The following is a 15,456-nucleotide window of genomic DNA, read 5'->3' on the forward strand; positions in this document are numbered from 1 at the left end:
GTTCTCCTTCAGTAGCGCCATGGCCTCTGCATAGGTAGGCGCGTCCTGGATGAGGGGAAAGACATCGGAGCTCAGCCTCGTGTACAGAATCTGGAGCTTCTGGGATTGGGTCTGTCGAAGATCCGATGTATGCTTCAAAGCAAGCTAGCCAATGTGCAAAGTCCTTTTTGGCGTTGTCTTCTTGAGGATGCAGCTGCAGGCAATACGGCTTGATGCGGAGATCCATCTTTGTAAAATCTCTGTGTAATAAATTGATGCACTATCAATTACGACGAGATGAGAGTAGAGAGTAATCAAGGCTTTATTACTGTTGCTAACTTTTGGTTGGTTCAATTGGCTCTGTTTTATAACATTTGCTCTAGAGTCGCCAGGTATCTTTATGATACCGCCACGAGGTTCAAGTAATGATCAATAACTCAATACATGAATTAGTAAGATTCAAATCAAAGCACATTTATTATACACAGTAAATCGCTACTCATGCATAAACTCTACTTTCTAAGCTATTTCTATCACTAACAGGCCAATACTTAGCTTCGGACTGGCCCTCCAGGTCAGGGGAACAAATGGCCTTTCGTTCGGGTTCTGAGTCTGCGGGATTCAAAAGCTGGTATGGACTGGTAGCTAGGAGCGCCTATCTCGTAGCGCGCGTTGACTTGAGACTTACGTTCTTTGGAGGCAGCTGGACAGGTCACTGTCAAGGGTTGGTTCGCATTGCTGAGTGACTCTGTCAAGAAGGACGATTTGAACTTGGGGGCTTTACATCATAGTCCCCAGGCCTTCCCGCCTTTCGTGGCGGACCTCGTACCTGGTTTCAAGTGATTGGACTTCGTTCCAATCGCTTGGTTCGATTTCTCCAATGCTGGAGCGGTTCCCTGATCATTGGGTGGTCTTCAGGTATCCGTTAACCTCTTTTGTGTTGGCTCCTATTGGCGCCAAGGAGCCTGGCTTGGCCTTGTTTATCTTAAATGTTTTGATTGTTCCCGGGGATCGCTCATTAGTATGTAGATGGCTGCTACATTATTATGCTGATGGTTGCTGGTATCGATGCTGTCTGGGTTTTTGCAGAGTCTAATACACAGTAACTTGCGCCTGCTAGTTTCTGCCTGTGTTGGCTGAATTTCCCTTCAGCCTTTGCTGTTCTCCATTTTACGTCGGGAATTGACCAACCCAGGTGGCTACATTACACAGAGATGTGTGGCCTCCTACAGCTGCTGCTGAAATGGCTGCACACACATTGGAGAGCACACACATTTATACTCCACCTACTGGGCGGAGCCAGCAGGCAGGGATCTACCCCCGTACCTGTAATATAGGGGCCTTACCATAATACTCTCGTATGCAGTAAAGTATATACAATATAATACAACAGTGGTGACTACCACACTTTACAAATGTTATGAATGAAACATATAATATTTTGAAAAGCAATCATTGGGGATTGCAGGAAATGTTTATCCACAGAATGGTTAGAACTGGTCACCACATGGAGTGGTGAAGCAAGTAGCAAGGAAACATTTAATGCCAAATTGAAACCTAGACAAACATATGAGAGAGAACGAATCCAGAAGGATATACTGATGAATGACGTAGGGTGGGAGAAGGTTTTTGTAAGAACTAAAGCACTGCTTCAGTCTGGTACAATTACCTATTTCTGAGCTGTAAATTTTGTGTAATTTTAGCAAGTAGGGATATAAATAGACTACAGTATAAAATAACTGATGGACCAAACCAGGCAATGCACTCAAGAATTTGCCATTTGTTCTTTAAATGTGGTGTCATGTGAAGGCCTCTGTTGTGTCCCCTATCTAAATAGCTTTGGGACAGATTTTAGGCAACGGGACCATTCTCCTCTTCAGTTAGAGTCAATAAAAAATGAATTCTTTATTCCCCCTATGTTGTTGTGAGCAGTTATGTTGCCATTGCAATATTGTATTTTTGCTCTCAATAGCATTTTGTCCTCCAATAGCAAATCATGTGGTATGGAGATATTGTGAGTAACTACAAGATAATTCTCTGGCACTCTCTAGTATGACTAAAAACAAGTGCATTAATGTATGCAGATCAGAAACATCTCGAGTAAAATATATTATGCATTGATTTCTCCCATTGATAACATCTGGTATGAACTTTGGGTTCATGCATAGATATTCACCCAAAATATTATTACATCAAAGTACTAATTATCATTCCTTATCTGATCAGCTAATTGCAATTAACACAAAATTACGGCTACATATTCTCCATTAATGCTGTGCTTATTTTTGCAATTGTGGCTTGGCTGAGGAGAGTTCTGTAAAACTGAATTCTCAGTATTCATCAGAAATGAAAATTGTAATATTCTGAATGTCCGACAGCGTATTTTATGTCTATATCATGTCAAAAGTCCTGCACAGAATTCCTATTTACACACTTTGCATTGCCATAGAGAAAGTAATGGTGACTAAATGTTTTGGCTGTTTGACGTGAGCACTAGCAGAATTATCAATATCCAGGGGGTTACTAGTGACCAGAAACTGAACTGGACAGTATAAATACTGTGCCTACAAGAGTGGCTGGGAATTCTGCGGCGTCGAACTCACCTCCTGACTCCCCAAAGCCTGTCCACCATCTACAAAGTGCAAGTCAAGAGTGTGATGGAATACTCTCCAAGTGCCTGAATGAGTACAGTTCCAACAGCACTTAAGAAGCTCAACACCATCCAGGACAAAGCAGCCTGCCTGATTTGCATCCCATTCATCACCTTAAACATTCACTCCCTCTACCACAATGCAGCAGTGTGTATTAAATAAACAATGCACTGCAGCAATTCACCAAGGCTTCTTCAACAGCTTATTCCAAATCCCACCACTTCTACCACCTAGAAGGAAAAGGGCATCAGATACACGGAAACACCATCACCTGAAAACTCCCCTCCAAGCATCACACCATCCTGACTAGGAAATATATCGCCATTCCTTCACTGTAACTGGGCCAAAATCCTGGAACACCCTCCCGAGAAGCACCACGAGCGTACCTACACCACATGGTCTGTAGCATCTTCCTCACTGGCAATTAGAGATGGGGAACAAATGCTGGCCTAGCCAGCGATGCCCACATCCTGGAAACAAATACATTTTTTTAAAGTCCTGAGTGAGCTAATAGCCACACTAACAACCAATTTAGGAGAATCAGTCGAGCCTGTAATGTGGCTCATTTACACTTACTAAAAATGATATACAATTACCCATGTTCTCTGCAAATGAAAGGAATATATTCTAGCCTTGTGCATGTTTTGAATTACTGTTGCCTTCTGCAGGTTCTGGCTTACTGCCTGCCATATGCATATTGGAAGCATTATCGGGCTGATAGTTAACCTGTTTTGCCAAGTCTGAATGCACCTTCTGTAGCCATCAAATCCTGGACTGTGCTTGAGCATATCATTACTTCTTGCACTCTTCAAAACCTCTGCAGTGTTTGAGAAGCTGCGAATTGCAACTCCTCCATTGATCAGCACTGTGTGAGTACTCTTGTGTGGTTCCAGGTCTACCAGGCTTAATGTAACCAGTACATTTCTAATAATGGTTTCTCTTCCAGCCCCTGCACCACGTCAGTGTGAGATTTTCAAGTAAAATGCTAGAAACTTGATGTCTGTCTTATGTTATGTATAGACCCTTGCAATGATGCACGAATTGTACAGCAGCCTCTTGGTTGTAGCTAGCACCCAGAATGCCTCTGCCCATTAGCCTTTCTCATCATGGGGTCATTCCGCACTCTGATTGGTCACTGTTATAACCTGCCTGCTTACCACTGGCCGGGGACTAATGGCAATCCCACAATCCTGTGGGAGTATGAGCTTCCCCAATGAGGGGGGTGGAGAAATCATTAGCAGACTCCCTGTATAAATAAAGCTGGCTAGTTTGGAACCAGCCAGGAAAGAGTGAGCAGCAAGCGGAGTTGCTGCTGTTGTTGTGTATGTATATATATATATATATATATATATGTTATTGTAAATAAATGTTATTTCTTTGTATCCTTAAAACTCGTGCTGGATTCTTCGTGGCCCTCACAAAACTGGCGACGAGGGTTAAAGTGACTAGCTGTCTACACTGCTGAAGCCACCTCCCTGGATTTTTGTTGGATACAGGTTGGAAGTCGTTTTCTATTACACTATGCCTCTGTTCGGATGTTTGGATGTTTTTGATGCTGCGCTGGAAAGCTGGAACCAGTACGCACAACGGATGCGTTATTATTTCCGGGCAAATGACATCACCGAAAACGAGCGCCAGGTGGTCATATTGCTCACCGCCTGCGGCCCGCATACGTTTGGGGTGATTAGGATCCTTACGTACCCAGCTGCGCCGGACACCAAAACGTTTGATGAACTTAGTGGCGCAACATTTTAACCCAACCCTGTCCACAATAGTCCAACGTTACCGGCTTAATACCGCTGAGAAGACCCCAGGAGAATCCCTTGTCGACTTTCTATCCAGGCTATGCAGGATCGCGGAGTACTGTGGCTATGGTGAGACCTTGTCAGAATTGTTACGCGACCGTTTGGTTTGCGGTATTAACAATGCGGCCACCCAGAGAAAGTTGTTAGCTGAGCCAACATTGACTTTTCAACAGGCTATTCAAATAGTATTGTCCCAAGAGAGCGCAGAACGAGGAGTGCAGGAGCTACAGGGAATGGAGGTGCATGCCTTGGGACACAACCCCTTCCGTCCGAAAACGTCCCCCCGCACTCCTGCGGTAACTTGGCGAGGCGACATCCGGATCGACGCCAATGGCCGTCGGTCATTCCTCCCCGAAGGAAGCATTCTCCAGAACCAATGGATGAGGAGCCATGTCCGTGTCAGACTTGTAGGCGCCGACCCCGTCGCAGATGCCGGTCCTGGGGGTGCCAGAGCGCCGTCGTTCCGACCGAAACTAGGGCCAGCCCAGGGGCCGTACCTTCCATGTGGATGAACCTGTGGAGGCTACTCCTGAGGACGTGAAGACGGAGGACGACTGCCTGCAGCTGCATTGTGTGGCAGCTCCCCGTGTGACCCCCATTAAGGTGACAGTACGGGTCAATGGTCACCCACTTGATTTGGAGTTGGACACTGGCGCAGCGGTCTCCGTGATCGCCCAGAGAACATTCGACCGCATCAAGCAGGTTATACAGACCCTTACATTAATGACACACAGGCCAGGTTGGCCACCTACACGGGGGAACCATTGGACATTGCAGGAACTATAATGACCCCTGTTGTTTATGGACGCCAGGAGGGGCATTTCCCACTTATCCTGGTGCGCAGCCATGGGCCCACCCTGTTGGGTCAGGACTGGTTGCGCCACTTGCGGTTGCAGTGGCAGCACATCCTCCAAACAGTTTCTGGAGGGTTGACTGAGGTGCTGGGACGATACCCAGATGTATTCCAGCCCAGTTTGGGGAAAATAAAAGGGGCCGTAGTCCGTATCCAAGTCAAACCAGGAGCCACGCCATGCTATTTCCAGGCGTGTCCGGTGCCTTACGCCTTGCCCGAGAAGGTAGAAGGGGAGCTCACTCGTTTGAAGACTTTTGGTATTATCAGGCCCGTCCGTTTCACTGACTGGGCAACACCAATTGTACCTGTAATGAAGCCAGATGCCACAGTTCGCTTGTGCAGCGACTATAAACTTACACTGAATACGGCTTCCCGACTCGACCGATATCCAATGCCTCGCATAGGGGATCTCTACGCGAAGCTTGCAGGCGGACTCTCAATCACAAAATTAGATATGAGTCACGCCTACCTACAGTTGGAGCTGGACCCTGCCTCCCGACCATATGTAACGATTAATACACACCGGGGCCTGTATGAATATACACGTTTGCCCTTTAGAGTATCCTCTGTCTGCGCTATTTTTCAACGCGTTATGGAGGGCATTTTGAGGGGTTTACCGCGTGTCACTGTCTACTTGTTTCACAGGGACGTTGGAGCAGGAACATTTGGAAAATCTGGAGGCTGTCCTCAGACGTTTTTCGGAGGCTGGAGTCCATTTACGTCGAACAAAGTGCACCTTTCAGACGAAGGAAGTAGTCTACCTGGGTTATCGGGTGGACCGCAAAGGATTGCACCCCATCGCAGAGAAGGTGCGCGCGATTCAACAGGCCCTCGCCCCGACTGACACTTCACATCTTCGTTCTTTCCTCGGCCTCGTAAACTATTATGGGAGTTCCTCCCCAATCTGGCAACTACGCTGGCCCCGTTGCACCTTCTGCTAAAGAAAAATCACACCTGGGTTTGGGGTCAGCCGCAAGAAACTGCTTTCTGGCGGGTAAAACAACAATTGTCGTTGTCTGGGTTACTAACCCACTATGATCCTGGAAAGCCTTTGGTCGTCACATGTGATGCGTCCCCGTATGGTATTGGGGCCGTCCAGTCCCACAAGATGGAGAATGGGGCCGAGCGGCCGATAGCATTCGCCTCCCGCACATTGACTGCAGCGGAAAAAAAGTACGCACAGATCGAGAAAGAGGGCCTGGCGGTGGTCTTTGCGGTGAAACGTTTCCACCAGCATGTGTATGGCCGCCACTTCACTATCGTGACTGATCATAAGCCTCTGCTGGGACTTTTCAGAGAGGATAAGCCAATACCGCCCATTGCTTCCGCACGGATCCAGCGCTGGGCTTTGTTGCTCACTGCATACGAGTATTCTCTGGAGCACAAACCAGGAACGCAGATAGCGAATGCCGGCGCACTGAGCCGATTGCCTTTATCGACCGGCTCCATGTCGACCCCCACGACCGGTGAGGTGGTTGCAACCCTAAATTTTATGGACACCTTGCCTGTCACGGCATCACAGATCCATGAGTGGACCCAGACGGAGCCAGTCCTGTCAAAGGTTCGGCACATAGTCCTATATGGGGGGCAGTATTGATAGCTCCCAGGCGAGTTGCGGGCATTTTCCTACAAGCTGTCAGAATTCAACGTGGAAGATGGCATCCTCTTGTGGGGGACGCGTGTGATTGTCCCGGAAAAAGGACAGGAGCTGATACTAAGAGACTTGCACAATGGGCATCCAGGTGTGACCAAAATGAAAATGTTGGCCCGGAGTTATGTCCGGTGGCCAGGCCTCGACACCGACATTCAGAAGGTGGCCCAAAACTGCTCCATTTGCCAGGAACATCAGAAGCTTCCGCCGGCCGCACCCCTACATGACTGGGAATGGCCAGGGGGGCCTTGGCGTGCTTGCATGTGGATTTCGCCGGCCCTTTTCAAGAATCCATGTTCCTTCTATTAATCGATGCCCAGTCTAAATGGCTAGAGGTGCATAAGATGGTAGGCACAACATCCTGCACAACAATTGAGAAGATGCGTTTGTCTTTCAGTACGTATGGCCTCCCCGAGGTGCTGGTCACGGATAACAGCACTCCATTCACAAGTGAGGAGTTTGCGAGGTTCATGAAGCTGAACGGCATACACCATATCCGCACTGCCCCTTACCATCCAGCTTCAAATGGGTTGGCGGAGCGTGCAGTGCAGACATTCAAACGAGGCCTAAAGAAGCAGTTTTCCGGGTCAATGGACACGAGACTGGCTCGCTTTTTGTTTTTGTATAGGACCACCCCCCATGCGTTGACTGGGGTAGCTCCCGCAGAACTCCTAATGGGTCGGAGACTTCGCACCCACCTTAGCATGGTTTTCCGGACATTGACGCAAAAGTACGCCGCACACAAGAACGACAGGGACATGGTTTTTCTCGGCATCGGCCGATTCGGCAGTTTGCGCCCGGTGACCCAGTATTCGTTCGGAATTTTGCTGGTGGTGCCCAGTGGGTCCCTGGCGTAATCTTTCGCCAAATGGGCCCTATCTCTTGCCAGATGCAAGCCCAGGGTCGTCTCCAGCGCAAACATGTAGACCACGTTCGGTCCAGAAGACTATCCCTTCCAAAGATTCCCCGCCCCCGGAGCTCATTTCTACAGCCGCAGAGACCAGAGACAATGGAAGGTAGTCCTCACAATCTTCCTCTGGTTCCTCACTCAAAGCCTGTGCAGGTCGTTGCAGAACCGCGTGGAGGTAGAGATGCCGAGATGACGGAGGGAACAGACTCTGACTCCGAGATGGAGACACAGGACGCATCAGAAGGGGAATCCTCGGGCCCACGGGCCATGGATGTACAACCGTTACGCCATTCATCATTGAAGTGCCGGTCTCCGTCTCGTTACACGCCGCCCGATCCAGTGCCTCGTGCAAATGGTGTCCGGCCTGCGGCAAAACGAGTCCGACGCCCTCCTTCGCCAGGGTCTTCAGTGGATTCCTTGGACTTTGGGGGGGGGAGGGATGTTATAACCTGCCTGCTTACCACTGGCTGGGGACTAATGGCAATCCCACAATCCTGTGGGAGTATGAGCTTCCCCAATGAGGGGGGGCGGAGAAATCATTAGCAGACTCCCTGTATAAATAAAGCTGGCCAGTTTGGAACCAGCCAGGAAGGAGTGTGCAGCAAGGGAAGTTGCTGCTGTTGTGTATACATGTTATTGTAAATAAATGTTATTTCTTTGTATCCTTAAAACTCGTACTGGATTCTTCGTGGCCCTCACAAAAGTCACCCAAGCCATGTGACCCTTTCTCTGATGTGTTGCCCTTAAAGGGACAATCACTACAGCCCTCATAAGGAGAAGGTTGTAAGATTCTGATTTAAACAACACCAACAGTTTAAGTACCCTTTTTCGTGTCAAAAATACCCCCAGAGACGTAAGTGTCAGAAATACCCCCAGAGGCATGCTAAGGCCTTGGGAACCTTCAGAACATAAATGTTTATCAGGCATTGTGACTTCTTGCTCACTCACCCACCTTTCTAGGGGTAGAGGGGAGATGTGCTATCTTTATTATAGCTACTGTGAGATTCCACTCCTTCAGTTAGAACAGAAGGCCTTTTTTAGATCTTTTAAGTTTAATTGATGGTTTTGTTTGCACTTTAATGTTTAGAACATAGAAAATACAGCACAGAACAGGCCCTTCGGCCCACGATGTTGTGCCGAACCTTTGTCCTAGATTAATCATAGATTATCATTGAATTTACAGTGCAGAAGGAGGCCATTCGGCCCCCCGAGTCTGCACCAGCTCTTGGAAAGAGCACCCTACCCAAACTCAACACCTCCACCCAACACCAAGGGCAATTTGGACATTAAGGGCAATTTATCATTGGCCAATTCACCTAACCCGCACATCTTTGGACTGTGGGAGGAAACCGGAGCACCCGGAGGAAACCCACGCAGACACGGGGAGGACGTGCAGACTCCGCACAGACAATGACCCAAGCCGGAATCGAACCTGGGACCATGGATCTGTGAAGCAATTGTGCTATCCACAATGCTACCGTGCTGCCCTTAAGAACAAATAAATCTACACTATATCATTTTCCCGTAATCCATGTACCTATCCAACAGCTGCTTGAAGGTCCCTAATGTTTCCGACTCAACTACTTCCACAGGCAGTGCATTCCATGCCCCCACTACTCTCTGGGTAAAGAACCTACCTCTGATATCCCTCCTATATCTTCCACCTTTCACCTTAAATTTATGTCCCCTTGTAATGGTGTGTTCCACCTGGGGAAAAAGTCTCTGACTGTCTACTCTATCTATTCCCCTGATCATCTTATAAACCTCTATCAAGTCGCCCCTCATCCTTCTCCGCTCTAATGAGAAAAGGCCTAGCACCCTCAACCTTTCCTCGTAAGACCTACTCTCCATTCCAGGCAACATCCTGGTAAATCTTCTTTGCACCTTTTCCAGAGCTTCCACATCCTTCCTAAAATGAGGCGACCAGAACTGTACACAGTACTCCAAATGTGGCCTTACCAAAGTTTTGTACAGCTGCATCATCACCTCACGGCTCTTAAATTCAATCCCTCTGTTAATGAACGCGAGCACACCATAGGCCTTCTTCACAGCTCTATCCACTTGAGTGGCAACTTTCAAAGATGTATGAACATAGACCCCAAGGTCTCTCTGCTCCTCCACAATGCCAAGAACTCTACCATTAACCCTGTATTCCGCATTCATATTTGTCCTTCCAAAATGGACAACCTCACACTTTTCAGGGTTAAACTCCATCTGCCACTTCTCAGCCCAGCTCTGCATCCTATCTATGTCTCTTTGCAGCCGACAACAGCCCTCCTTACTATCCACAACTCCACCAATCTTCGTATCGTCTGCAAATTTACTGACCCACCCTTCAACTCCCTCATCCAAGTCATTAATGAAAATCACAAACAGCAGAGGACCCAGAACTGATCCCTGCGGTACACCACTGGTAACTGGGATCCAGGCTGAATATTTGCCATCCACCACCACTCTCTGACTTCTATCGGTTAGCCAGTTCGTTATCCAACTGGCCAAATTTCCCACTATCCCATGCCTCCTTACTTTGTGCAGAAGCCTACCATGGGGAACTTTATCAAATGCCTTACTAAAATCCATGTACACTACATCCACTGCTTTACCTTCATCCACATGCTTGGTCACCTCCTCAAAGAATTCAATAAGATTTGTAAGGCAAGACCTACCCCTCACAAATCCGTGCTGACTATCCCTAATCAAGCAGTGTCTTTCCAGATGCTCAGAAATCCTATCCTTCAGTACCCTTTCCATTACTTTGCCTACCACCGAAGTAAGACTAACTGGCCTGTAATTCCCAGGGTTATCCCTAGTTCCTTTTTTGAACAGGGGCACGACATTCGCCACTCTCCAATCCCCTGGTACCACCCCTGTTGACAGTGAGGACGAAAAGATAATTGCCAACGGCTCTGCAATTTCATCTCTTGCTTCCCATAGAATCCTTGGATATATCCCGTCAGGCCCGGGGCTCTTGTCTATCCTCAAGTTTTTCAAAATGCCCAACACATCTTCCTTCCTAACAAGTATTTCCTCGAGCTTACCAATCTGTTTCACACTGTCCTCTCCAACAATATCGCCCCTCTCATTTGTAAATACAGAAGAAAAGTACTCATTCAAGACCTCTCCTATCTCTTCAGACTCAATACACAATCTCCCGCTACTGTCCTTGATCGGACCTACCCTCGCTCTAGTCATTCTCATATTTCTCACATATGTGTAAAAGGCCTTGGGGTTTTCCTTGATCCTACCCGCCAAAGATTGTTCATGCCCTCTCTTAGCTCTCCTAATCCCTTTCTTCAGTTCCCTCCTGGCTATCTTGTATCCCTCCAATGCCCTGTCTGAACCTTGTTTCCTCAGCCTTACATAAGTCTCCTTTTTCCTCTTAACAAGACATTCAACCTCTCTTGTCAACCATGGTCCCCTCACTCGACCATCTCTTCCCTGCCTGACAGGGACATACATATCAAGGACACGTAGCACCTGTTCCTTGAACAAGTTCCACATTTCACTTGTGTCCTTCCCTGCCAGCCTATGTTCCCAACTCATGCACTTCAATTCTTGTCTGACAACATCGTATTTACCCTTCCCCCAATTGTAAACCTTGCCCTGTTGCACGTACCTATCCCTCTCCATTACTAAAGTGAAAGTCACAGAATTGTGGTCACTATCTCCAAAATGCTCCCCCACTAACAAATCTATCACTTGCCCTGGTTCATTACCCAGTACTAAATCTAATATTGCCCCTCCTCTGGTTGGACAATCTACATACTGTGTTAGAAAAGCTTCCTGGACACACTGCACAAACACCACCCCATCCAAACTATTTGATCTAAAGAGTTTCCACTCAATATTTGGGAAGTTAAAGTCGCCCATGACTACTACCCTATGACTTCTGCACCTTTCCAAAATCTGTTTCCCAATCTGTTCCTCCACATCTCTGCTACTATTGGGGGGCCTATAGAAAACTCCTAACAAGGTGACTGCTCCTTTCCTATTTCTGACTTCAACCCATACTACCTCAATAGGGTGATACTCCTCGAACTGCCTTTCTGCAGCTGTTATACTATCTCTAATTAATAATGCTACCCCCCCACCTCTTTTACCACCCTCCCTAATCTTATTGAAACATCTATACCCAGGGACCTCCAACAACCATTTCTGCCCCTCTTCTATCCAAGTTTCCGTGATGGCCACCACATCGTAGTCCCAAGTACCGATCCATGCCTTAAGTTCACCCACCTTATTCCTGATGCTTCTTGCGTTGAAGTATACACACTTCAACCCATCTCCGTGCCTGCAAATACTCTCCTTTGTCAGTGTTCGCTTCCCCACTGCCTCATTACATGCTTTGGCGTCCTGAATATCGGCTACCTTAGTTGCTGGACTACAAATCCGGTTCCCATTCCCCTGCCAAATTAGTTTACACCCTCCCGAAGAGTACTAGCAAACCTCCCTCCCAGGATATTGGTGCCCCTCTGGTTCAGATGCAACCCGTCCTGCTTGTACAGGTCCCACCTTCCCCAGAATGCGCTCCAATTATCCAAATACCTGAAGCCCTCCCTCCTACACCATTCCTGCAGCCACGTGTTCAACTGCACTCTCTCCCTATTCCTAGCCTCGCTATCACGTGGCACCGGCAACAAACCAGAGATGACAACTCTGTCTGTCCTGGCTTTCAACTTCCAGCCTAACTCCCTAAACTTGTTTATTACCTCCACACCCCTTTTCCTACCTATGTCGTTGGTACCAATGTGCACCACGACTTCTGGCTGCTCCCCCTCCCCCTTAAGGATCCTGAAGACACGATCCGAGACATCCCTGGCCCTGGCACCCGGGAGGCAACATACCTTCCGGGAGTCTCGCTCGCGACCACAGAATCTCCTATCTATTCCCCTAACCATTGAATCTCCTACAACTATTGCTTTTCTATTCTCCCCCCTTCCCTTCTGAGCCCCAGAGCCAGACTCAGTGCCAGAGACCTGGCCGCTAGGGCCTTCCCCCGGTAGGTCATCCCCCCCAACAGCATCCAAAACGGTATACTTGTTTTGAAGGGGAACGGCCACGAGGGATCCCTGCACTGTCTGCCTGTTTGTTTTTTTCCCCCTGACTGTAACCCAGCTATTCTTGTCCTGTACCTTGGGTGTGGTTACCTCCCTGTAACTCTTCTCAATCACCCCCTCTGCCTCCCGGATGATCCGAAGTTCATCCAGCTTCAGCTCCAGTTCCCTAACACGGTCTTTAAGGAGCTGAAGTTGGGTGCACTTCCCGCAGGTATAGTCAGTGGGGACACCGGTGGTATCCCTCACCACCCACATCCTACAGGAGGAGCATGTAACTGGCCTAGCCTCCATCCCCTCTTACCTTACAGAATATAGCTGCTGTGTGGACTAACTAGATCTCCGCCCTCCGACTCTGCTACACTTCTTGTAAACTCCTGGCTCTCTTCGCACTCTTTGCGGAAACGTCGGAAACAAAATGAAAGGAGCACCTTACTCCCTCCTCACCTAACTCCCTCGGTCACCAAACTCTCACTATAGCACTCGAAAAGCACCAAATTCAGCACTCAGTGCAAAAAAAAAAAAAAAAAAAAAAAAAAAAAAAAAAAAAATTATTTGTTATAATAATGTAAGATATATCAAGAATAATATAGACTCCAGTTTGTGAATTCTTGCGCTGGTCAACTAGCACATTCCTTCCAAAGGTGGCAGTCTTGTAGATTTAATTTGAAACTTACAGTTCTCTTTCCAATGATTGGAATCTATGTTTCAGGAGCTATCTGATCTTTAAACCTAAATGAGTAGTTAAGTCACGTGATTTCTCAATTCATTCGACAAAAATACAATATTTACATATAAACAAACATTTCTTCATGTGAAGGAAATGTTAATTTGTCTCTGCATTAACCCATGATAGCAGCTAGGTAGATCCTAGCGGACAAGCTTGTCTGTGAGTTTCAGGGATAGCTTAGAAACCTTTCTGCCACTCCAAAACCCATCTCAATGACATTGTAATCACATGGGCCTTGCATCCATGTAGAAATGCTGATTAGCTATCCTTGAGACCCTAACTCTTTTTTCATCTTGGAAGTAAATGGACAGTTTAAAGCAGAAGTATTTACAACTTAATGTTCTCAACAACCTTTTAGAGACTTTGGAGACTCAAAGTTTACCCAGGCCTGTTGGTACACAGGCTGCTGCTCCTGTCTCCAGTTGTAAACACCTTGCAACTTGCTCCCGTAAAACAATCTTGGACTCCTTTAATCTCTAACAATCAAACCACCTAAGTTTGCTGTCAGGCAAACTTCAGACCAGGTTACATGACCTATTCATTTTACTTCAAGTTAAAATCCCAAAACATAACCATCTTATAAACATCATAATTGTAACAAATTCAAAAGTATTTTGTTGGCGGCAGTGTGCTTTGGGATGTCTGGTAGTTGTCAAAGGTGATTTATAAATGCAGGTCTATCTTTATGACCGGCTGAATTCAGAACATTCTTTTCTGGCTGGCTTTAGTATTAAGGACGCTGTTTATTATTGGCTCTCTGCAGGGACAGGCCGGTTACCATTGACTGTCTGCAAGAGAGGCCAGTCATTATTTGCTATTTGTAGTAGCCGGCTGCTCAGAATTGGCTGACCGCAGTCACAGCCTGGTTATTATTGGCTGTCTTTAGCAGCCTGGTTATCATTGGTTGTCTGTAGCAGCCTGGTTATCATTGGCTGTCTTGTAGCAGCAGGGATTTTAAATTTTGGCTGTCTTGGGATTTTTATGATGTGGAGATGCTAGCGTTGGACTGGGGTGAGCACAGTTAGAAGTCTTACAACACCAGGTTCACCTGAGGAAGGAGCAGTGCTCCGAAAGCTAGTGATTCGAAACAAACTTGTTGGACTTTAACCTGGTGTTGTAAGACTTCTTATTGGGATTTTTAATTTTGGCTGTGCAAAGCAGTACAAAATGGCCATCACAATAAGTAGAGTGATATTCAAATTATCTGCATAGATCATGTTGCATTCTGAGGTGCTTCAATACAATTATGATGGAAGTAGGGCGCAATTCTCCCCCCCACACGGGGGGAGAATCGCCGGGGCGCCGCTCGAATCGCGCCACACCGCCCCGACCTCCGCACGCGATTCTCCCACCGTGCCCTCCACCCCTGGTCGCTGCCGGCGGGAACGCTGGGGGGGCGGCCTGTGGGGGCGGCCTGTGGGGGGGGGGGGGTCCTTCACTGGGCTACCACCCCCAGGCCTACCTCCTTCCGTGCGCGTCCCCAGAACACCGGTGCCATGTTGGTGATGGGCTGGCACGTGTAAGAAGTTCCCTGCGCATGTGCAGGATGGTGCGGCCCAACTGCGCATGTGTGGATTGGCGCGGTGGCAATTTGGCACCACGTAAGGACGCTGGAGCGGCATGAACCGCTCCAGCGCCGTGCTGGCCCCCTGAGGGGGCCAGAATAGGTCGTGCCCGGGCCCTGTTCGCGCCGTCGTGAAACGCGATGAAACGTGAAACGCAGAGAATCGCCCCCGTAATATTTACTATCGACATTCAATGTAAGTTATACAGCCCGGGGGGTTTCCAACCACTTTGTGTAATATGGCTAAAAATGCCTTCGA

The sequence above is a fragment of the Scyliorhinus torazame genome, chromosome 1, assembly GCF_047496885.1.
Source record: "Scyliorhinus torazame isolate Kashiwa2021f chromosome 1, sScyTor2.1, whole genome shotgun sequence".
In the NCBI taxonomy this organism is placed as follows: Eukaryota; Metazoa; Chordata; class Chondrichthyes; order Carcharhiniformes; family Scyliorhinidae; genus Scyliorhinus; species Scyliorhinus torazame.